The following is a 24,455-nucleotide window of genomic DNA, read 5'->3' as shown; positions in this document are numbered from 1 at the left end:
AACTTCCTCCTATAATCTTCATTTCTATGATATTATTTCAGTATTCAACAATTTCTTTATATTCTTTGCCATGTCTTGTTTCGAGATTCTGACTAATTAGGGATTAAAATTTAACGAGGAACTGTGATGTATTGGTCGTATAAAGTTAGTGGTTTTTCTAGATAGATCTGGGTAGGTAGTAAAATAAAGCACGTTCTTTTATTATACCCTGAAATTTCTTATCGAAATGGAAAAAGGTCTTGTTAAGGTAAAGAACCTTCTGAATCAATGAACTATCGTTCATATATACGTGGATTTTTCGTGGATGAGTTATAATAGCACGAAGTGCACTGTCCGCGATAATGGTCTACTTTCCATTAGATAAATCATTGTGTTCTCCTCGTGTGATGCTCTGTGTCGCTGAAAATTAACTATATAAATCTTGGTTAGAATTATATCACCTCGTAAATTAAATATTTGTTCTAGATTTTATTGTAACGACGTTCATCTTGTTTTTCTTCTTGCAATAACTAGTCAATAATAATATTGTTAACTATTTTTTTTAACCATTCTAATTTTATTTAATAAATAATATAAACTCTAAACTGAACACAAACTGAACATAAGTCATTTATTTTATGCTTTAATTTAATTTTCTATGACGTAAAATTTTTATATAAATCCACGAATTCATCAAAATTTCTTCTTAATCTGAAATATCTTATATATGTAGTATCGTGGGCAAAAAGCCTAAGATATCGGCCGAACCATAAACAATGTCGCGAGAGCCGCGGCATCGTCGGGTACATCAATGTGTCGTCAGTCCTTTCAAGTGAATATTTTCGTGGAAAAGGCCTGCGTGACCCTGGCCACGGGCGTTTTCGGAACACGTGCGCGATAGGGCGGGAAAAGACAAAGAGACGTTAAAGGCAGTGTTAGTTGAGAAGCCGGAGAGAACGAATGCAAAAGGCGTGCAGTGTGAGTTGAGAAGCAAGAGCGAGCGAGTGCAGAAGCCGGAGAGTGTGAATCGGGAACTCGAAAGCCGAGTATGAGAATAAGACGTACGACAGCATTGTAATCATTTCGTTGTTTTGAATATTATTTATTAAATCAAAACATCATTACTTGTCCTTTCCTCTAAGACCCATTTAGATACTACATATATATGTACAATATACTTTTAACATTGTACAGTGTAGTTTTACATTTCATAAATGTAATTTGTATGTACAGTGTTTAATGTTTTGAAAGGATTTAAAATTGCATCATAATAGTGATTAAAAGTTGATTTGCACATATTGTATTTCGTTGTAGTTTTAAGCATAACTGAAAATTTACTTCAGTAATTTCACCTTATGAATAATTTTATAAATTGTTGATTTCATTTATTTAACTTCAGGATTTAATCCAGATTCGAGATTTATTTTATTCCATTCCCAAATCATCAATCAATAATTTACAAGCCCAAATATTTTTCTAGCAAGGATGAAAGTTTTTAAAGGATTTGATTAATTACTGATGCGCATAAGAAGTCATTTCTATCGTTTATTCCTTTTTCTCTGCATACAATAAGAAGTTTAGTGGGAAAGTTTATCCAGAATCTGTCTATTTCATTCCGAATCAAAACGAATTTCACTTCAAGATTGATTATACTTCACTTTCGAGGAGCAAAACGGGGAAGATAATTAATTCGATTTCTGTGAAAGGTATAATTGAGATTCTTTTATGGGAAAGGGGTCAGAATATATTTTGCATAAATGTGATGCCTTTTGAACATTAAAAGTTTAATTAAAACCGCCAGTGGAAAACTAGGTGGACACAATGACAGTCTCAAGTTACTCGAATTTCATAGGTTACTCTAATTTCATTCTACTCGTTGCAAGCACGTTTACTAAACAAAAATGTACCGTGACATTTTAGATAGATAAAACACGTCAATTTGAAAAGAATGTGAAAATTCTTGTTAACTAGCAATTTCATAAAAGAAGGAAATGTTTATTATGATGTATTAATTTGTAATCTGAAAATGTCAGAATCGCGAGAGAAGTCAAATTTTTCAGAAGGTTATTGACAAGGCAACAAAAGTATCATTAAATGTCATTAAAACATTCATTCCTCCTTCAATATTCAATCAGATACGATTCCACATAAATCCTAATTCTTAATTTATTTTTTTGTATGTTTCTCCCACGCAATAGCAATCTTAATTCAATTTCATTTATTAAAAATTTTATATAACTACTGCTCATATCAGAAATAATTTCATCATGTAAATATTATTTCTTTGTTTGAGAACATAAGGTATTTCGATCATTTAATTAAATAACCTTCTGATTCGTTTTCATTGTACTCTATCATTTTCAGTTGAATTTCATTGTAATATTGTATAGGATCATCTTTTCTATTCTGGATAATTTGCGTAATTTTATAATAAATGTTTAATGAATGAAAGAATTATACGTTAGGGAACATTTGTGGAATGATTGGAAATAATTTTACGATTCATTCTATTTCAGATCAAAAACATCAGCGTTCTTCAGTTCTAAAAAGTAACAGGAGGTTCCTTTATTGCGTCACGAAACGAGACTTTTGTCGCTGGAAGTACAAGTAGAGAGTAATTTCGGTTTTAACGTCTTACATTACGCGCAACGACCCAGCAATTACGAAGAGAGCAATTTTTCCGAGCTCCAAATGAATCTCTGCTACCTTTGCGGTTCGCGAACGTTAGACGTATTAAGAATTCTGACGATGGAGGAAACTCTTCATTATCGGCAAGTGCATTCTGATAATAAAAATTTTTGTCAACTAAGCATATTCTATATTCTTTCGTTTTCAATGATTTCAAAGATATACGAAGCTTATATAAAACTTAATTTATTGCAAGAGATATACGAATATTTTTCTGAATTAGAAAATCAAAGAACAAAATAATTTTCTTGATTATTATTTTATATTGAGTTGAATGACAAATTTTTTCATTTCCTACTTCTTTGCTTTTTTCTAATTCATATATTCTACTGTGATTACAGCTGCAATTATGTTTCTTTCTGTTCATAAGTAAATGGGAAAATCCTCTTGGAAAAAGAATAGAAATATATTAAGTGGAGAAATTATAAGCAACCTTCTTCATATTCACTGAATGAAACACCGTGTGATTACTATTTGTTCAAATCGTTACAAAGTTTTATGAATCGAAAAGAGTTTAAAGACTATAAAGAAGTGAATATTGATTTTCCAAATTATTTTACTGGTTGTTAATTCCGTAAAATTTATTTGTGAGGTAGTAATACATAATAACACGTGTAGGTTATATTACTGATTATGATATCAATATAATCAACTCTATACTTGATATAATAAAAACGCAAAAACTTTTTATTCAACTCAATCATATTGTTTGGTAAAATCAATTAAACTTTGCGAAAGTTGGTTCCTTATAGGACTGAAATTAGTGCGCACTTTTCATCCAACCTGAAACTCTTATTATAGGAAACCGATTTGGACGTATTCCTGTTCGTGCCATAAAGTCTTTCTATTACATTGGTCGATGCAGACTGTTACAGCATGTAGTTCTTATTTCTACTAAATTTCTTTTTTTGCATTTTCCTCAATAAGGAAACTTATCGAATCCTACTCAAAGAAAACACTTCAAATAAAAAAATGACGATCAACGATTTAAGTTTCTTTGTAAGATGAGAATTAAGAAAGGATTTCTATATCTCTTATTACAACTTATTATAACAAATGATTATGATCGCTATGAAATTATTATTTATTTGGAACTTGCACAAAACAAAATTGAAATTGATTATGCATTAAAATAAATCTTTCTATATTACAAAATGTATCTTTATATTGTCAATAATAAATTATAAGAGTTTAAAAATTCACAAATTATTAAAAGTCTTAAATCATAAAATATGTATTTTTCATTTAATCGCAGTAATACGATCACTATAATAAATTCTCAATACAAAATGTTTCTATCGAAAGCCTCCGATAGATTGTCAATAAAGATAGAAAATGTAGCAGCGGTTCCAATTAAAATTTACGCGGCAATCGCGATAAAAAAGAATCGAAGTTGGTACGTGAGAAAAAAGTTTGAACAAATGTTCTAATTAATTATTCGAATAAACTCACAAACATGAATACGATGGTCGTAAGATTTATAAGACAGGCATGGAATTTTCCCTATGCAGCTTGAAATTTAAAACAGACGACTTGAAGCTTAAGAAGATTACCTAGTAGCCCTTGGGCTCGATTTTTACAAGCAAATAGTGATGAAACTTGCTACCGCGTAATTTTACTTGTGGTTCACAATCCTTTTTGATCCTCGTTTTGCATAGAAATATATTTACCTTTTTTTAAGGAAATGTTGAAACTTGTTACCACATTATTCGATAGTTTTTCTAAAAAAGCAATTCAATTACTTCCTTGTTAGTTGAGATATTTCTTTGTACAAAAAAAAGAGGAAGATGAAAGGTGTTTAAAAAATTAATAGAATAAAACTGGTGAATAACGAGAATAATAATCGTTGTCATAGATATTGCGCGCATAGTCGATGTGACAACGCGAACAAATGTTATTCTTTAGATTTGGTTCGTAGCATTCGTCCAAAGAAAAAGCAGTAACTTTTGGATTTATGGCGTACAGTTGCGTAAGTGGCTGTGTGCCAAGGGTGGAAAAAGGGGGAGCCACAATGACCAGTGTGTCTGGCATTTTTCCGCCACAGAGGAATCGTCACTTTCCTCGATGACAAGTGTGACTCATTATTTAGAGCACCATTTATCCTTGGAATGTACATGTTTTTGTTTCATAAGATGTTATTGCGCTGTTATACTAATTTTCTTTTTAAATTTAATATTACAATTAAAGGTAAAATTTTTTATGGGGAATTGAATAAGAAACTTGTACTTAATACATCTTTAGTTTATAGGAAACTATTATATATGTAAAATATAATATAAATGCAATTTGAAAATATAATAGTTTAATATGGAAGAATTTGTAGTCATATTTGCCTTGTTCTTGATAAATTGATATTTGAGGAAAGAAAATACATCCTTTAACAGGAATTTGAATAAGGAATTTGTATTAGAATTCTTCTAAAATTGTAGAGTATAACCTTAGTATATGGTATCAAGTTGAGTGTCAGCACGAACGATGTTCTTGCGAACTAAAGTTATAAGGTCTTGAATCATTACCAACAGGTGGTAGAAGGCGAACTTTCTCACTGCAGCTGCTAGAAAATTTCTCGTCGATGAAAGAACTTGATTATGTGCAACTATGACGAAATTCTACGCCAGGGAGCATTCATTATATTAACAACATTATCCTATATAAAATATATTAAGGGAAAAATATATAGGATCATATTTTTTTAATAACTTATGTTTAATTTACAAAGCCGATAATTAATACTCGTTCGTTTAAACGTAACTAAAATCTGAATTTGTATTAACCTAGAAATAAAAGGAAATATCGAGTTGAATGGAAAAATGCTTTTGTAGCAATTTCTTTCACTTCGCAATTCTTGTCCTGATTTTTTGTTTTAATATTTCGTGATATGTGCGGGACATATTGGATACCTTGTAAAACGAGATTCTAATTTGTCGCATTCGTATTGTTCTTGCTGCCGAGCTGGAGAATCGAAAAAATGTTTGCAAACAAATTTTTCGAGGATCGTATTGTGGAAAAATGCCGTATTCCACCCACGCCCGCTCGTTGGCATAACAACGAATATGTCAGCAACCTACTCAAAAAAAAAAAAAAACAAGATAAATAAATATGCATGAAATATTCACATGTCAATTTATTTAAATATCGTTACTACCGTTACATACGAAATATTTATTGTGTATTGCGTCAATATAAAATAATTCTTAATATTAGCATGATATTTTATTAATAATATAATAAAAACTTTCAATTCAGATGAAAAATTAAAAATCATAAAAGGAGTTCAAATTTGAAATTTCTAGGAATCTAAAAATGTTATTGATTTTAATAAAATAGACAATTATTTCATGCGTACTTCCATCAATTCTTCTTCTTTATAAATTTGTTATTCTCTTTCTTTTCCTTTACAATTTTTTCACATTCTTCTAGCTTCGTAAATCATTTAAATTTAACAGAGTTCATGTAACATATACTAAAAATAAAAATCAATTTGCGATAAAACAACACACTTGTAAATGAAACGATGTGAAAAATATTGAGAACGAAAAATATTGAATTATTCATCGTTACACTATTGTAAATTGACAAAGTGGCTCTCACGCCACTAAGTTCTCCCAAGTGCATTTGGAAATTCATGGAATCATTTAACATGAAAGACATGACACGAATTACTCACGTTGAATAATATTGTGAAACATTATTCTAGGATACGATTGTACAAATTATTATAAATTATTGTAATAGAATATTTATAGGAAATACCGTCGTTTATTATTATCTTGAGCCATTATTTCGGCGGATTATCTTGAAATATTATTACGACACTATTAGAGGGTCTTCCTGTAAAATATCATAATATGACTTTGCTACAAACATAATGAAATTAAACTAGAAATTAGAAGACGAAGTATTCGACAAAATATTCAATTTTCGCATTAAAAAGATAAATTCGTGAGAATTATAAAAATTGTAAATTGTAACAACAATTGCTATGGAGAATTTAATACTACTGAATTAATATGAATTATAATTATTGTCATAATATATATCATCCTGAAATACTATCGTCAAAAACTACTGAAATATCACTCTATGAGAGACTTGCATGTTCTCTTCGAAAAATAGGAGAATTAAAATAAAAGTTATAACCGAGGGAAAGTCGACATAATATTTAACAGTTCCTAAGCGATGTGAACTAGTTCATCTAAAATACACGAGCAAACAAACCTAAATCGACGTAACACAGAAATGTCAGCATTCGAGATAAATGCACATTCGCAATTCCCCTACCAACATTTTCTATAAATGCTCCTATTTACAGAATCTACATCATTTAACGATATGCCAGCCGCTAGCACATGTATAATGCGGGTTCCAAATGCGGAAAGACCGCTAACAATCTGCCAATATAATACATACGCTCGTAAAAGTATTTAAGCACTTGGAGACACCTTTTATGGATATGTTGTGTTATATGAACCATTCTGAAATTTCGTTAGCACTGTAATGAGATACGAGTATCACAATTGTATTAATAAAGCTTGAAACAAATGTGAGATTATAATTAGTACAGTATAAACAGTCAATCATGCACTATACTGACAAACTTCAATACTCAATAGAACCATGTTTAACATTTATTTTATGCTTAAAATGACTATTGATGGCGTATACTAACTTTTTACTAAATGTGTCTGTAATAAATATCTCGTAATTTTTATATACATTTTCTATTCTTCTACAAAGTTTTCTGTGGTAAGAGTTCAAATACTTTCGTGTACGACGGTACAAGCATATATTACTTCAAACTTAATTTGCAACCTTAATTATTGTTTCTTGGTGTTATGTTGAAGATCCCATTGGTGGCAGAAAATTTGTACCGAGAACCCGTCTGTTGTTCATTTGACGTTTCATTGCGGTAGCCATGAAATTAACTGGCTGGATATAAATGGAGGTTTGTCTTGGCGAAACAATCAAGACGCGTTGTTATTTACGGCATTTCCATTCCTATGGCGATCGTGGTGGTTTCATGCGAATTTACTCGTCGGAACATTATCAACTCGACGCTCGTTTTCGATTGTTTTCGAGAGCCCCTAGTTATTACGTGGCGTGAATCGAACAATATGAACGCGGCTTGTAGAATTAATGAACGGGTGAAATTACGTCTGCTCTGCTTCATGAATTGATGATCCCTCGGCTGAGAAATTAGTAGTCATTTTACAGCAACGAGAGCGCGAGTTTTTTGACGTGCTTGCACTGTCGTTTTAGTTATTTCTGTAGAATACAAGGAGTCATGCATAAACTATTTACGATGGTTCACAATACTATTCGTACACTTACCATACTAAACTTTTATCTTTTATTCGTATATTGCGCGTACTATATCGATTACTTATTGCACAAATATTGTATATCCATCTTTTGTAAAATTTGAGTTTTTACATGCAACACGTAGTTCTTGACTGTTCCTTTATGCTGTATAAAAATTACATTTATATTTACTTCAATGAAGTGAATATAAATTTGTCAAAAATAATATTTTTATTTATTGTATTTAATGCATATAGACGTATTTTTAAGAAGCATTATCTACGTTTATCATTTTATGTTCCTAAAAAGGATCAACGTACAATTTGCAAAAAGTTTTATAATAGCTCTGATGAAGATAAATACGGTGCAAACATTATTTATTTATTTATATAATACTACTGAATTTTTGGAATTTCTTATCTCAAAAACGCTAAAAGTAGACATACAATATTTGTGCAGTGACTCATCGATATAAAACGTTCTGAAACTTTATTTAGTCCGTAATGATATCCGATTATACACATAATATGTTTATAAAAGGGATCCGTCAGTGTACGAATACTTCCACGAATTATTGTAGGTGAACGCGTATAAATATAATTTCCTCCGAAATGGGGCAAAATGTAGAAAACCGACTACGAGTATCTTTGACAAACGTTTTCGAGAATTCGTCGAGTTTCTTAACGCGTTTTATACGTCTATTTTATATGAAAATGTGAGCCGACTGAATGGTCGCAATTTTATGTAAGTTACATAAAGCTAACCCTAAAATTTCGAAAGAAGGGATTTCGCCGTTATCTTTAGCAGTTTCCAGAACAAAGTAGTTTGTAACCTTTTATGTGGGTCACCGCGTATTCATGACGATATTACGCTAGTTATATTGGGATTCTGATATGTATTTCTTTTGAAAGATATATAATTTTACCTCTTCGTTGGAAGAGAAGATGGAAACCTAAAAATTTTTGTGAGGAAAAGGGATATGAAAGTCACTTAAAATAGTGACAACAATGTAGAAGTTCAGAAGAAAAGTGATACACAGAAGTGACAATATCTTGATTATATTGTTTTTTAAATTAATAAAATTTATTCACCTTTCTTTCTTGAAATATAAATTGACTACAATAACATGAATAACACGAAATGTGAACAATACTGTCAAATATTGCAAAATGGATACGAAAGTTATTTTATAATCATACTCCTGGTAAAATAGTAGACGTATCTTGATTAGTGCAAGAGAATGGTAGAAATAATTGAACACAGACGAAGCAAATGCTTTTAAACATATTACTATATACGCACTCTAGAAGTTGAGAAATTCGTAAAATACTTTTTAACTAAATATGAATATTGTACATTTTAGGAAAATACACTTTGATTAAAAATAGAAGTAACTTATACATTTCAGTAATAATTTATTGTGTTCCAATTTCATTTTTAATAATTTTATGCAAGAAAAATTAATCGATGAAACGGGTAATTAATTTGACATTTCCGAATATTCTACGCAGAAAGATTCATTAAAATATCTTGTTTGTAGAAAGTATGATGAAAAAAGAAGAAATTGTAGCGCACGTGCACTGTCTGTGGTTTCAATCTCGGGACCAGTCAATTTCGAAACATGACTAGTTGTTTCCCGACTTTTCCACCGAAACATTTCAACCATCTCGCCGTACAACTGAACACACGATGTCGAATAATAGACACTCGTTGAAATCGACTACTTTTCACAGGGATTCACCATTTTTGATCCAATATTTCTATCTTTCGTCAGCTAAATAAAAAATCAATTCAAACAATAGTTTCAAAGTTGATCGTGTACCTACCAATTATCGTGTCATAAAGAAGAAATTAATCATTCCTATCAACTTTCTTTGAACATTCGATATCTCAATCGCTTAATATGTGAAAAACAAAGTCCTTAGTTGCCGAAGTATTATAATATTAAAAAGGAATAGCTATTTATTCGATAAAGTATTAAAAAAACCTATTAGTTACCAAATATATAAAACATTACCAAGTCAGTCTCTCTATTTCCATTCTTAAAATATTTTGACAAATTAATGAAAGATCAATGTTAGTTACACCTAAACAAATATGTTCATTATTAAAATATAATTAATTTCGCCAAATTTAGACAACATTACCCTAAGTATTTGTCGAATATTAAGCGATATTATATGTATAAATGAATCTTGTGATGCATCCACGATTGAGTAATTCTTATCTTTCTTTTAGGTTGGACGGAGAAGCAAGGCAGAAGTTCCGCAGACAAATTCCACCAGCATCAACAGGCTATTCTTTACCGCGTAAAAATCGATGCTGTGGAATTTCTTCCGGATAGTTTCCTCATCTGAGGATTAAAGAACCGTCCGTTTATGTCAGTAAAGCGAATCTTTGATCACTAGACTGCGAACTTTTATACATTTATGGAAAATTTAAAGATGTAGAATAATAGATGAGAATGCATACGATACGAAAAATGTATAAAATATTCAAAGTATAGTATTCTTTATAATATTTGGAATTTCCAATTCTAATATTCTTAATTTTTAAATATAATTCATTTAATTTTCAACATAATTATAATATTCTAAACACGATATTTATTTAACGCAATATTTAAAATATTTAGGATTTTAGAATCTTATTTTGATTAGAAATAAACCTATTTCTTTAGTATTGTTTACAAAAATATATATTTGCACAATGAGTTTCTTACTTAATCAAGACGATTATTCTTTATATTATTTTGGAATTGATACAAATCTTTGTCTAAATCCTGTTCTTTTAAGTATATGAATTTACATAAATATCCATAGATCAATAAACACGTTTTTACTTTTTATATTCCATGATTGATTGGGAAAGGAAGAAAGGAAATGTGACAAGGGAAAAGTAGTGCGTCACGATTACGTTGTTGGCTACTGTCGTCAGAGACAGGTTCTAATTAAGAACTTTGGCGTGCAACTTTGCGCCCTGAAAGCGAATGACGTGTCGTTTACAGCGTCAGCTTTTTGTCTGGTATTTCGAAATTTAATTTGTCAGCAAAATCGAATATCGACGAACTGATTGGCTTGAGCTAAAAAGGTGAAATGTATAGCAAATCAAAATTATAATGTTTATGGTTTTCATTTAATTGTTATAAATTATTAAATACATATTATTAAATTATTATTAAAACATTTGTTAGCTTTGAGGAAAGTGTAAAAGAAATCTTATTGTAATATACATAGTTTCTGAATTAGAGCGAGATAGGAAAATGAAAATTGAAAAGCACGATTAATTTCTCATAACAAAAATTATTGAATAGTCAGATATAATCTATAGATTTCAGCTTCAAGTTCTTCGTTATATTTTATATTATTGTTATATTTATTAAAAACAAGTATGTAAAATTACATGATGTTTCCACTGTATACACTGTCTCCTGTGAACTCCTGACTGGCTTTCTTCTGTTTTACGTACACATATATGTGTCATCGACATTCTCAGTGTTATTATCTTCCTCCATTTATTTCGACATTGCAGTACATAAAAATAGTGGAAACATCATATGTAATTTATATCCTGATATAGATTTTGTTGAAAATGACAACGTGAGTTCGTGCTCGCCCTCCACATGCGGATGCGTTAGTTACAAAAAGCAATAACTAGAAGATTGTTTTAGATGCAATCGATAGACTCGATCGATATTTTTTAGATGCTCATTTGTTTTTTCCCCTAGTCTATGTAAGCGCGTGCAATAAAGGTTTTTTCGGCTCAGAACGGTGTGATAGATTTATCCGTGCAATATTGTAATAACTATTGTGATCCTACTTCTGAATATAAAAATAACAGATTTAAATAAATAGAAATTTATATTCTATTATAAACCATATTTCACAACTATCACAAAGATTTAAGTAGATCAGTAAGACTCCGTTTTTTTTAAATGTCTTTCATATTGTGTTCCTCGTTACGCGAAGTGTACCTTCTCTCATTTCTCAGTTACAGTTCGTTATTATGTGGTTATTATTTATGTGGAAAAATGAGAAGAAGAGACGAAGGAGAAAAATCGCGTGAGTTACGAATTCAATCAAAGATATGTGGTTATCAGGTGAATCATCGGATTGAAGGTGCTAAAAGTGCAAAGGAACGATTAAACCGGCATTTTGATGGTGGTTTGAGGAAGATTGTGATTTGATGAACTTTCGTATATATTGATTTTTCTGGTATAGAAATAATTAAATTAAGAGAGCATTATTTACATACAGTTACAAAAGTCTACATATACCCAATTAAATATAAGATATTATAGTAAAAATGTTGGCTCTATGAATCTTTTTGATACATTACGTTACATACTAATATGTATCACAACTTATTCACCTTTACTTTATTAAGAAAAAAGAAATTAAAAAATATAAAACATAATGATATAAAAAATACATACATCTGATATATCTACATGAAGTCATAAAAATAATAGGCTTTATATTACATATATCTTGAAGAAGTTAAATGTTTTGTAACTTCTAATATAATTTTATCCCAAAATCTTTGTAAGCCTTGGATGCTTTAATTTTTTCAATTGCTTTTGGAAATACATTAATAATTAATGCGCGAGTATAAACAATTTTGTGACAAAATACATGTTTAGCTTCTGTAGTAAGTCAGATATACAAAATTAGATAAGTGTATGCCGATTGTATAATGTCTATATCTTCCACGAGAAACAAATAATAAAATATTCGTGCTACTCTGACACTAATTACTTTTCTTTCAAATTTCAGAAATGATAATTCGTGACTTACACGTATATGTATCCTACAAAGCAAATTTCGCAATAATATTCTTTTGACAATTTCTGAGCATTATTCAACAAAGAAGTTTGCTTAAAATAATTCCCGTACAAAAGTGTAAAATCTCGGCAGTTTTAATAATTGCCGAGTCGTTGGGCCGGGGTCAGACCATCAGTAAACGACGGAAGCACGATCTTATGTCTTCCCGTACCTCAATTTACTCGACCACAAAAGCAGCTTTTCATTCATTAGCGATATAATTAGATTCAGGAACCATGAAGACGATTATTGTAGCCCAGAGCCGTGACAAATGTAGGTTTCTCCTCGAGGGAAGAAATTACTTGGGGATGTTACTCGATTACGGCGACCGACAGAAATTCAATTAACGAAGCCTTACTGCCATATCACATTAGATTCCGTGCAATACTTTATATAGATCCAAATAAAAATAAAATGTTTATGAAATTTATTAAGACTATTGTACAGGATGAAAGACAATTTATAAACTTCAAGTGTCCAAACCACATGTGTTGTATCGACGTAAATCGATAAACTAGGGGAAACCAAACTTTATTTCCTTCAACCAGCCAAAACCTCTACTTACTACTAAACAACAAATATTAATCATTTCTACTAATTTTTACCATTATTTTCATTTTGGATTGGTTAATAGGAATATTTTGAAATATTTCTACGCAGAATAATTTTGCTCTTTTTTTCAAATTTTTTTCATCATTGACTTAAATTCCTCGATTTATGATGTCGAAACATATTCGATGTTACATGAGAAAAATTATGGTTTCACCTTAATGAAGACAAATTGTATTCGTAATGAAATATATTCCGAGCGCAACTGTAATATTCCATCATACCTATTCCATATTTCATTTTCACTAACAAGTCGCACAAATAGAAATCAACGCGAGAGGTATTAACAAACACTTCACAATTCTGTTCGGAAAATTACAGGTACGAGACAAAATTCACCACCGAAATACATGTATTATTATTCAAAGCATATACAGAGTCAGTTGCGTTACACGAGTACCGTTGTATAAACTATACGCTTGCCTCAATTAAACCGTACTCTGATTACCATATTTAAGAACAGAAGTTCCGTTTAGTTGCGTTCTACACTGGCAATGCTTGACATAATGTAATTCACATTGTTAGTTATCGAATATTCTCTTTTTCGTCGTCGAACGTTTTCGGACTACGTAGCTGACTTCTAGAGATATTTTCAATAATTAGCTTTAGGATTTTTTTCACGTTCACCGGCGTTTGGTTTTATTACGAACGTTCTTGGCATTTTCATCCACGTTGTATATGTTTCATTATTCGTCCCGTTTTCTTCCGATAGTTCCAATTAACTCATAAATAAGAAACAAAATATCGCACAACGTTCAGTTGATGGACCATTTTATTAAACAACCATAAATCGAAAATGTCGACTGAAAGGGAATTATCTTCATATGACAACTAAATTTTCTTAAGAAATAAAATACAACAGTTCGTATAGTTCGATAGAACAATGATACATACATGTAACTTATAAATAAAATAAGAAACGAATAGAGAATAATTTCCTAGGAGGAGAATCAAGTTGATCGTCGTTCCTCGAGCAACAGTAGATAGTAGTGTTTGTTATGTGAAAATTAGAACAATTTAATCTCTTAAGCAATACGAGTACATATAGGTAGTTCATTCAAACATGATTCTAGAAGATATAAAGATTAAGTGATAACGCATGTGTACATTATTTTTCTTTTGTTATTTCAAAATATTGTTTGGTATTATCCTACATCATTTAACATTTCTACATAGATATTCATATTCCAATGATTCTTGTAACTGTTAAACCTTATACAATTATTTTGTTACTTGGGAAATTCTTCATTTTTAGATTCATTACTTCCTAAACTAGAAATCAGATTAAAAAGGACTTCTACATTGAGAGAAAGACGTCGGATATTAATATTATACAATAATAGAATTTTATATAGAAATTGAATTTTATTATATTTACTAGTATTACTTATATTTTATAGTAAGGTATAGAATTTATAAAATCTTATTTCTTATGAACTTCAGTAAAAGTTTATATCACCTTCTAAAATTTACAAACGGTACTTACAACATTTTGTATATTTCATCACGTATATTATGCACATTTAAGTATACTGAAATTTCGCATAAATACACGAATAACTGCAATTTGTTTATAAGTATACTCTAAGTAAATACACCTGTACAATGAAAAGAGTAATTATCCTTTTCCGGGCTCAATAAACTCGCTCTTGAAATAGTTTAGATGATTTGTCAGTTTAAAACGTAGAAACCATGTAAAAAGACATGGTTCAATGAAGTAACCTACTGAAAGCGCATTTTGAAAATCCTCGACCTGACGAGGCCGCTCTTTTATACTGTTCTTTGTACTCATTCGAACCAATTTATCGACTACCTTTTATTCTTCGGTACAGATCGTCCCTCAGAGAAGTTACATCCTTGATAAAAGTTCAAATTACGAGAGATATTCTGAAACTTAAATACACTTTAACTTTTTAGTCATTTTATACTTTAAATTAATTAAACGACGAAACAGAATCAGAAAACGTCTTTTTGCAAATATCAGGATGTATCAGAAATTAAATCTATCGAAATGATACGTATATTGGGAACACGATGAAATGAAAAACGTAGTACTGCAATTAAGTTACAAACTTTTCGAATTTCTTACTAATTATTTATTTAAGCTTAATGCTACAGGTATTAAGAATAATTATCTTTATTTCGTTAAATTTATAACTAAAAATTTCTCTAAAATGGGAGAATTTTAATGTGACAATTTTTTCTAATTTTAGGATTCGATGGAGCACGTAGCTATTATAAATTATTAATCTTTACCTCTAACAACTTTGATTATAGACTTCTTTAGTCATTAAATAACAAAGTTTTATTAAGTTTTATTAAGTTAATATTTCTTTAAATTCTTAGATTGGATAAAACACGGAATATTTCCAAATTTTTGATTGGTAATTATTAATCTATTCTAATAAATAGTTTAAAAGTAAATGATAATAATAAGCAGCGTTGCTGTAAACATTTATGGCATGCAAACTTGTAAAAAGTTTATCGATTAAAAAGGGGTTAATATAGATCCCATTATTGGTGTTCCAACGTGATCGCATGTCGTTAATAAACGATAAATTTTTAATTTCGTCGTTGTTCTCTTTCATCTCCGCTGTTTGATCGATCTACTCGTTGATGATTCGCTTTCACAAATCATATGTCACTCGTTTCGTTCGTAGCCTCTTGAAAATGTGCACGGTCGACTCGATTTCTGTCATATCTCTTTTTTTTTTTATAAAAAGTGAGATTGAACTTATATACACACGCGCAATCTCATTGCCAGTAACAGAATTTATCGTCGATAAAATTTCTTTGGCCGATTGAAACCGTCCTACCGGAACTTGAAACAAGTACATTTTATACAAACCTACGTTTTCAAATTGTGGAAAGTAAAACTGTTAAGAAAAATTAAAAGTGGTAAGACTAATGGATTCGTGGAATAATTTTCAAATGAAATATAATTTACGTACATGCATGATAGGAAACGTAATTTTACAATTTATTGTTCAATATACTATTTAATATCCAAATTTTATTAATCAGTATATAATATTTAAAACTTATAGAGTATTTAAATTAATAATTTAGAACTATAGTGACAATGATAAAGTTTCCACAGAATTGAATTTTAATACAAGAGAACACATCTGAAAATCAAAATTATAAAGTGAAAGGAAATTGCATACTGTGCGTAACACAAATTGTCGCAATATCCGCAAGAAATATTTTTTAAATCACATGTGTCCATTCCGGAAGAAGATAATCTTTTTTTTAATTCTCTAAACACTCCCAGTACTATAATAGAACTCTTAATAGCTGTTCAACTTTATCTCTAGCACTTTATTTTCGAGAATTACTTGTTTTTCATTCTCTTTCCCCTTGTTTGCTCATCACGTGTCCCACACACTTTCTTTCCCACCTTTTCTAGTCTCTTTATGCCCTTCTTTATACATCGTTACACATCGTTATCCCTCGTCACACAATCTCTTCTTTTTCTAACCACATACCCTTCTCTTTCAGCCAGTTTTTCTCCTTTTTCCTTTTTTCTTTTCATAGTAAGCTACCTTCGACAATGTGTTCTGCTATTTACCATTGTCCAGATCCTTTCCTTTTCTCTTTCTACTCGCTCTGTCTATTAAAACCACTAATTGCGCATCAGAATCACCAGACCTCTTGGTTGATTTTTTCGTGATTAATTAAGTTTCCAGTTGTCAGGAAACATAGGGAGATTCCTTGACTCCCTTCGTTCATGGCAAGTCTTTGACGAACGTAACCACCGACGAAAGTGATTTATCATTTTGTTTTATAGCGGCGAGCGCTGGTTATCCGCAGACAGGTCGCGGAAAATCGCGCGGGTACGCTTCCACTGATAACCTTGTCAGTCCCCGAAATTGACTGCCGTTATAACTCTTTGGCAGGCAGCTAGGCCAGCGGGATGATTGGTATTATTCGTGTATTGGTAAAAAAATGTGTGTCGTTGTTTCGTCAAAGTGATGTATCCAAAAGATCGTTAATTTTCTGATACAATGGGATCTACATTGACATTGTCAGAACACCGATTAATGGAACGATAGATTTAAATGTCTACCGTTGTTTTGTCAGAATGACGTATTTAAAAAAATTGTTCATTTTAGAATACAGTGTGATGTATATTATCAAAACAACGATTAATGAGACGATCGATTATCGGAACACATTGATGCATGAATATATGAAGACAGTATATTCGAAGATAGTCTTATGGGCTCAGTGGCACATGAAATTATTTGGATACATATTATAGAAATTTTTTATGAATTCCTTTTGTATATTATATATTATGTGTATATTATATCCTTGTGAAATTTAAAATATGTAAGAAATATCTTATTAATTCCTTACACATTTACAGATTCGTTTTACATTTCATCGATATAATCATAATAACATGTTTTATGTAATACACGTAATATATTCATAAAGAGTTTCTATGAATTTTCGAATACTTTTCCAAGCTACTGTATATGGAGAATTGGAAAACAAAAATTTATAGTTATACAAAATTTGATGAATAGGCTGATTAATAAAAATTGATTCGTAAGTAGATTACAAACTGCTTACATAAGAAACATTCGATTCTCGGATAATAAGAACTCAGCAGAATTTCAATAAATCCCTTGTTAAGTAGAATTTTCCAGTTCCAGTTAATGGAACAGTACCGCATACTTTCTTAGTAATTTAAGAGGATATTTGTTTCGTAATGTAATATTCCGATGAAATTCGCCATGATGAATGGTAAGTACTCTATCATCGCTATTAAATGCAAATGGATTTGCCTACGTCTTCGCATGGATATAGGGAGGAAAATTATTTGAATCTACTCCCTTGCCTATCGAGTTATCGCAGACATCTAAATCGAACTTTGTTAAATCACTCGTAATGGATTCTATGGGAATGCCTGCTACAGAAATCAATGCACAGTGTTTTGACTAAAACTGTAATCTGAAAACAACACGTACGTAATTCAACTTTACCCACAGTAGAAAGTATTGGAACATTCGTGGAAACCTTATATGAATATATTACGTCCTGCGCAAAGCGTTTTGAAATTTCATTATATTTGTAACCACATCAGGCCATCGTAATTTTATTAATAATGTTATACTAATATACTAATATTTCAGTAAAAATATGTTTGCAATAAATATTTTGTAATTTCTATATAAATTTTCAGATTGGTTCCGAATTTTACTGGTATAATACTAATGAATAGACTGCGGGCATTTATGCAAATTAATATTTTTGCAAACACTATTCTGGAAATGGAACCGAAGCAATTGATTGCTTTAAACCGCTGCTTTTAAACCAATTTACGTACAGTATTACCTTTAACTAAATTTTCATAATAAAAATCACAAAGAGTGTCCAATGCGACATAATTCTTTTACTCAAAATCACAGCCACTGATTTACCGTGAAATCTGAAATTTGAAATTTCATTATGTAGTCCTGCATTTCCAATTCGATCCAGGTCCCAATTAAATAATTTCATTTTCACACCCTGAATAACCTGAAAATTTTCCATGTGCCCAAGTTATGAAGCAGTTACGCGGAAACTCGTCAATTCTAAATAACACTTTGAAAGTATGTTACTCGACCGAATTCACGATAGTATCACCTAATCTCGTAGTTTCTTCAAACGCATTACCTGTATATCCACGTTGCATATAATATATAAACACCTGAGCTATTTATACGTAGCATCTCATAAAGATGGTAAGTGTCTTTTTGCATTATGCATTATAAACTTTATGCATTATGAAATCAACTATTCCGTGCGATAGTTTGTTCTTATATTTGCATTTCTATTACAAAATCATGTGTTATTATTTTACTATATATGTATTCTATTACGAGTTCTCAATATTCGAAGGAAGATGTTTCCGCAATCATTTTTTTAATTTTTTAAAATTAAATTGATCATTGATACTTTTGTTTTCAACAATTATTATTTCTCCTCCCTTTCCCCTCCCCCCATTATTATCATTAAGAAAGAAAAAGAAAGATAATAAATGAACAAAAAAAGGAAATGTAAAGTATAGAAAATTTTCTAATTTTTTAATTTTTAATTTGTCTATTCGATTATCCTCTATACTGTATCCCTAAGAATTGTAGAGTTAATTGATCAATAAACCATTCAATGATTTTAAATATTACACAAACGATACAAAATGTAGAAACTAAAATAGATCGTCACACGAAAAAGGTAAGAATTATAATTGTCAATCCAAAAATTTTTCAAGCACTATATCTGTAAAATTATATCTAGAACTACGTATATTTATATCCACAGAATACAATAATATACATAACACAATAATATTAATAAAATTCTTTTAATTAAAAAATCCTCACTTTATGTATTAATACGTCAATCATTGCGGTAGTAAACATAAATAAATCCCAATTCTATTCGTTTCGATTCTAATCGGATTTTATACTGATCTTACCACAAATCTGAGAATGCAGGTGCCTAATCTCGAGATTAAGAGAATAAACCCATTGTAACTCATATCCTTGTTTTCGATGCGCATTTTGGTAACAATATCTATTCACTTAACTGCAACTCTGCGAATCACTTGTCACAGAACAGTTCGATTTGCCGAATCATCCAGCAACGTAAATTTACTTTGAGACCATAAACACAGATTTATGGTAGAAATTCAAAGACAACATTGTTACTAACTGGTCCGGCTCGTCAGTCAGCCTTTGTCGAAACGTACACGCGTTATAGTCGACAGTTTGCCAGAATTTACCGTGACAATCTGGCGATTGTTTCGGACTGCTCACTCGAACGATTTTGTTGTTTCCTGACGAAGCTTGTAAATCCATTACGGAAACTGTAACTCTTATTGGTTATTATCAGGTTTTGACATTTTTTTTTAAGATTCAACGTATTCTCAAAGATTTGACGAATAATTTTTACCATGAGAGATTTGTTCGTAAATATCGATAATATCGATTTCTCATAGATGATTATTCGATATATTTGGCTACAATTTGAACTTACATTTTCGAGAGATTGCAAAGTTTCCTCGCGTAATTACGACAATTTTGAAATGATTTTGTTTTGAGTTCATGAAAGCATATGGGCTATAACAAATGAAATGAGTTAAAAGTTTCTTCGTTTTAGTAGAACAATTAAATATGTATTATATATATAATTCTAATATAATATACAATATAATAATATAATGCATATTCTGTATAATATAAAATAAATATCATAAATAGAACTTCGCTTATCTGAACGTGCCAAGGAAAAAGCAGTTCACTGATTCTCCCACTATTTGTAATTTTGCTCAAATAATAACAGTTCACGTCCAGATAAGTAGATTCTATCAGCAGAAGGTCATTTAATCAGACATTAGATAATATGCTATTCCAGTAAATGAAGTCTCTCCGTAATCATAAAAAGCTATTCATTCAAAATACATGAATATTGTAATAACCACAAAGAGGTGTGGTGACTATTGGTGTTTAAAATCATGTTCCGCGAAAGGAAAGTCTATTTGCATACATTTAAGGAGGAAATTGTTTGAAGAATATGTTTTCCTGGTATCCTAGTTTTCTGATTGAGCATTCAAGACTTTTATGGTAGAAAAGCTAAAGTAGAAAAGTAGAAAAGTATAGGTTATCTATGTAGATAATAAAACCATAATGTCTGTAAATTTATGAATCATACTTCGAGAAATGAGATTAATATGTAATAATTCTAGAAATCAATTCTATTTCATAATTCGATTTCATAGTCCTTTAAAAGAGACCGCAAAAATTATTGATAACATTTTGCTGAAAAATTCTTAAGTTATCGTTGCATTTTATAACATCGAACAATCACAGTTTTGCGGTTCGTAGTGGACTCGACGAACGATCAATAAGTAAAAATTAATGGTAACCTCTAGTTCAAGCGTGGTTCGACGATTTTATCGATTTCGGACATCCCCAATTTCCGCGAATCGATGAACTGGAACTCGCACGTTTTGCGTCCCTCCTCAACAAACGTACCTTCCCCCGTGAACTTTTAGATTCGTTTATCGTATTAGTTTGAAAAACGCAAATCCTAGCTAACGCTAACATAGAAAAAAAAGTTTATCAATCATTAGCAAAATTTAGAAGGTTGTAATTTCAATCAAAGGAACAATATCATACCTGAAAATTCGGAATTCGAGAATTATGAAAAATGTTCAATATTTCAAAATTTCAATAGAACTGATTTTATATTTTCATTGTACATGTTAGATTGATAACAAGCCAAATTCATTTCTGAGTAAATCTTTGATAATAAATTGTCTATCAATTACTTTAAAAATTTTAATCGATAGAAAAATTATAACTTCAATTTAAATTAATAAAAATAAAGTAATGAAATAATAACTTTAACTTATATATAACAATATATATAACATAACATAACATAATATATATAACAATAACGTTAACTTCTTTAGCTTCTTTATTCTAAACTTTATTGATATGTTTTCATATCCTAATTCATATACGTACATTTTCGAGTTTATATTCGAACCTAAAAATATACGTGAATTTATATCATTAATATAAGAAGCCTCCCATCCTATTGAAATATAAACCAGTGAAGTAGCTAGATGAAACTCTGACAGTAAAATCATTTAATCCGCGACACAAATAATTAAATTAAACTTGTACATACTTCAACCTATGTCTTCTAAAATGGAAAAAACCATTATCAGAATTATTTAAAAACACAATGGCTACAAAAAGATTTTATACACTCTTATTTTTCAATAAAACATTTTTTCATTGCAGTTGGATCTATAAATGCAATAATGGATGCAAAGATGTACAAATATTGTTTGTAGCCACCGTCAATCTCCCAGTTTCTCTTCTGATTTCAAACATTTTATTTTCTTTCACGTATAAATGTGACTAAAGCAAAATGGATATTGTATAAAGTGTCAACCACATTAATGGAATAAGCACGATCGAGTGTGTTTGAACAGCGTTCAAATCAATAAAGAATGCATTTTCTACATAATGAACGGAAGCGTTTCGAGTGCGCTTTCCCAGAAGAAGGTGAGTAAACAATGAAACCATCGAATTTCCTTCCATTTGCATTCTAGAATCACTATTCGACAAGAAGGAACGACAAATCGATGCCTTCAATTATCGCGACGCGCCTGTAAACAGATTTTCTCTCTTCTACGCGTAACTATAGTCGCATTCTTACAGGCGCGCGAGCTTAAAACTCCAATTATTTTTTTCTAATTAATCCTTCTCAGAACTATAAAAAGAAAAAGAAGGAAACAAATAGCTGTAGGGAAGTGCAAAAATGGGGACAAATTTAAAGAAAGAAAATTGCCTCAAGCCTACTATTGTCACGAAGAAATTATAAAAAAATTAATTATCATCTTGAATCGCAACAAACCAACTCAGTTTTCACAAAACTAGTAATATTTCATGTTTCTAATCGCTATTCCGTCTATTTGACTGCAATTCAAATTTAAGTTTACGAAAAGTTGCACAGTTTTATTATATATTTCCCTTTCTTTTGATTCGGTTTCGAATTTATGCTGCCGTTGCTTCGTTGTAATGGAACAAGATTTTATTAAATAGATTGATTTTGATTTTATTTAATAGTCTGTACAAAGATGCACACAAGAAGCGTGTGTTGTATTGCACGATTGAAACGATACAAGGTGGACTGGTGGATATCTTTAAAGAATTATTTCCTTATAAGAATGAACAAATACACAAATTACAGATGTACTTACTACACTCACCTTTAGTTTAAACACCGTTTTTCTCCGTCGATTTTCTTTCAATGTATTGGAATAGTTCCATCGTGGCCTTCACTCGTAGTCAAAACGTCTCTTTCGGTCTACTTGTCAACGTTCTCTGATAAGAAACCCACGCTGAAAAATCCTGAGAGGGGAAATTTCGTAATACAGTGCATTGCTCGCTCGATCACTCGCGGTAATGTAGCTGTCACTTTTGTTCGTTCTAACTGAAATAATAATTCCCCTCCCTATACGAACTTTCGACAGTATTTTTTATTCGACATCTTTATTATTTTTCTTTCCCTTTTTTGGTTACGACACTGTTTCAAAATAGTTTGATTATCGAGGGTTGATATCGTTGAATGGTCAAACTATATCGCGAGAGAAATACGAGCACGACTGATGTTTGTGGTCAATGTAGCAAAATTTCACGCCAAAAGTGCCTGGAAAGTTTCCAGGAGAATTGTCCGGTTTCCTTTAATAATAATATAACGGAGATTAGTGATATGTGATTGAAAATTACACTTTACAGGTCCGCTTGTCACCAATTTTCATCTACCATATATAATATCGGCAGTGTCACAGATTTTCGTCCACAAATCTACTTTTCCGTTTCTTTCTTTTTCTTCATTTCGTTCTATTTTTCGGTGCAGTGAGAAATAGAAACATCTGAACGATAAAAAAATGATAAATATAATGGAAGAAAGAATTTCCTGATCGAAACGATTTTATTTAGAAGACGAACGATCACGATCTTCGAGTAAATAAAGATTGAAACACGAAACTCGGAGAGGACTCGAGCTAGAGTCCAACCGAATGTAGCAACGCGCGTACACTGAAGAAACTCGTGAAGCGAGGGCGCCGGCTTGAACCGCATCAACCCCTCTTCCCAGCATCCCACGCGTCGCGCATTCTCTTATCAGAGAGTGCCGTTCGGGATTTCGCCTAGATCTATCGCTACAGATGTGCAGAAATTTCAGTGTATACACGGACGAGCTAAAGAATCCTTTAAGGGCTGACAAGTGCTGAGTAATCTGATCTTTGTCCGAACTAAATGTGTGTTGATCGCTGCCGAATAGATCGATGAGATGAGAAATTGAATTTTGAACAACCTTTTCTTCTTATCTTTCTTTAGATTATGGCTGGTTTAAATTTGATAGTTTTGAACAGTTGCAGTCTTCTAAGGATTGAATTTAGACAACTTCAGCATTCAAGTAAGTATGTTTTTCAATGTATAAATTACGAGATAATAAATGGGTTTGTATGCAAAATGAAGG

General features: G+C 30.8%; 1 protein-coding gene across 2 annotated transcripts in view; it reads right to left on the bottom strand.

Moving 5' to 3' along the window:
* The window catches only part of LOC126922459 (uncharacterized), a 318,790-nt gene extending 294,774 nt beyond the window's left edge, over positions 1–24,016 (bottom strand). For both annotated transcript variants that reach the window (XM_050735010.1, XM_050735009.1), the window contains exon 1: positions 23,182–24,016. The gene's annotated coding sequence lies outside the window, so the exon portion shown is untranslated. The remainder of the gene's footprint in view (positions 1–23,181) is intronic.
* Positions 24,017–24,455: the final 439 nt, after the last annotated feature.

Source organism: Bombus affinis, chromosome 12, assembly GCF_024516045.1.
Source record: "Bombus affinis isolate iyBomAffi1 chromosome 12, iyBomAffi1.2, whole genome shotgun sequence".
Classification (NCBI taxonomy): Eukaryota; Metazoa; Arthropoda; class Insecta; order Hymenoptera; family Apidae; genus Bombus; species Bombus affinis.
The sequence above is the reverse complement of the archived record's forward strand: the minus strand, read 5'-3'. Positions and strand labels throughout refer to the sequence as shown.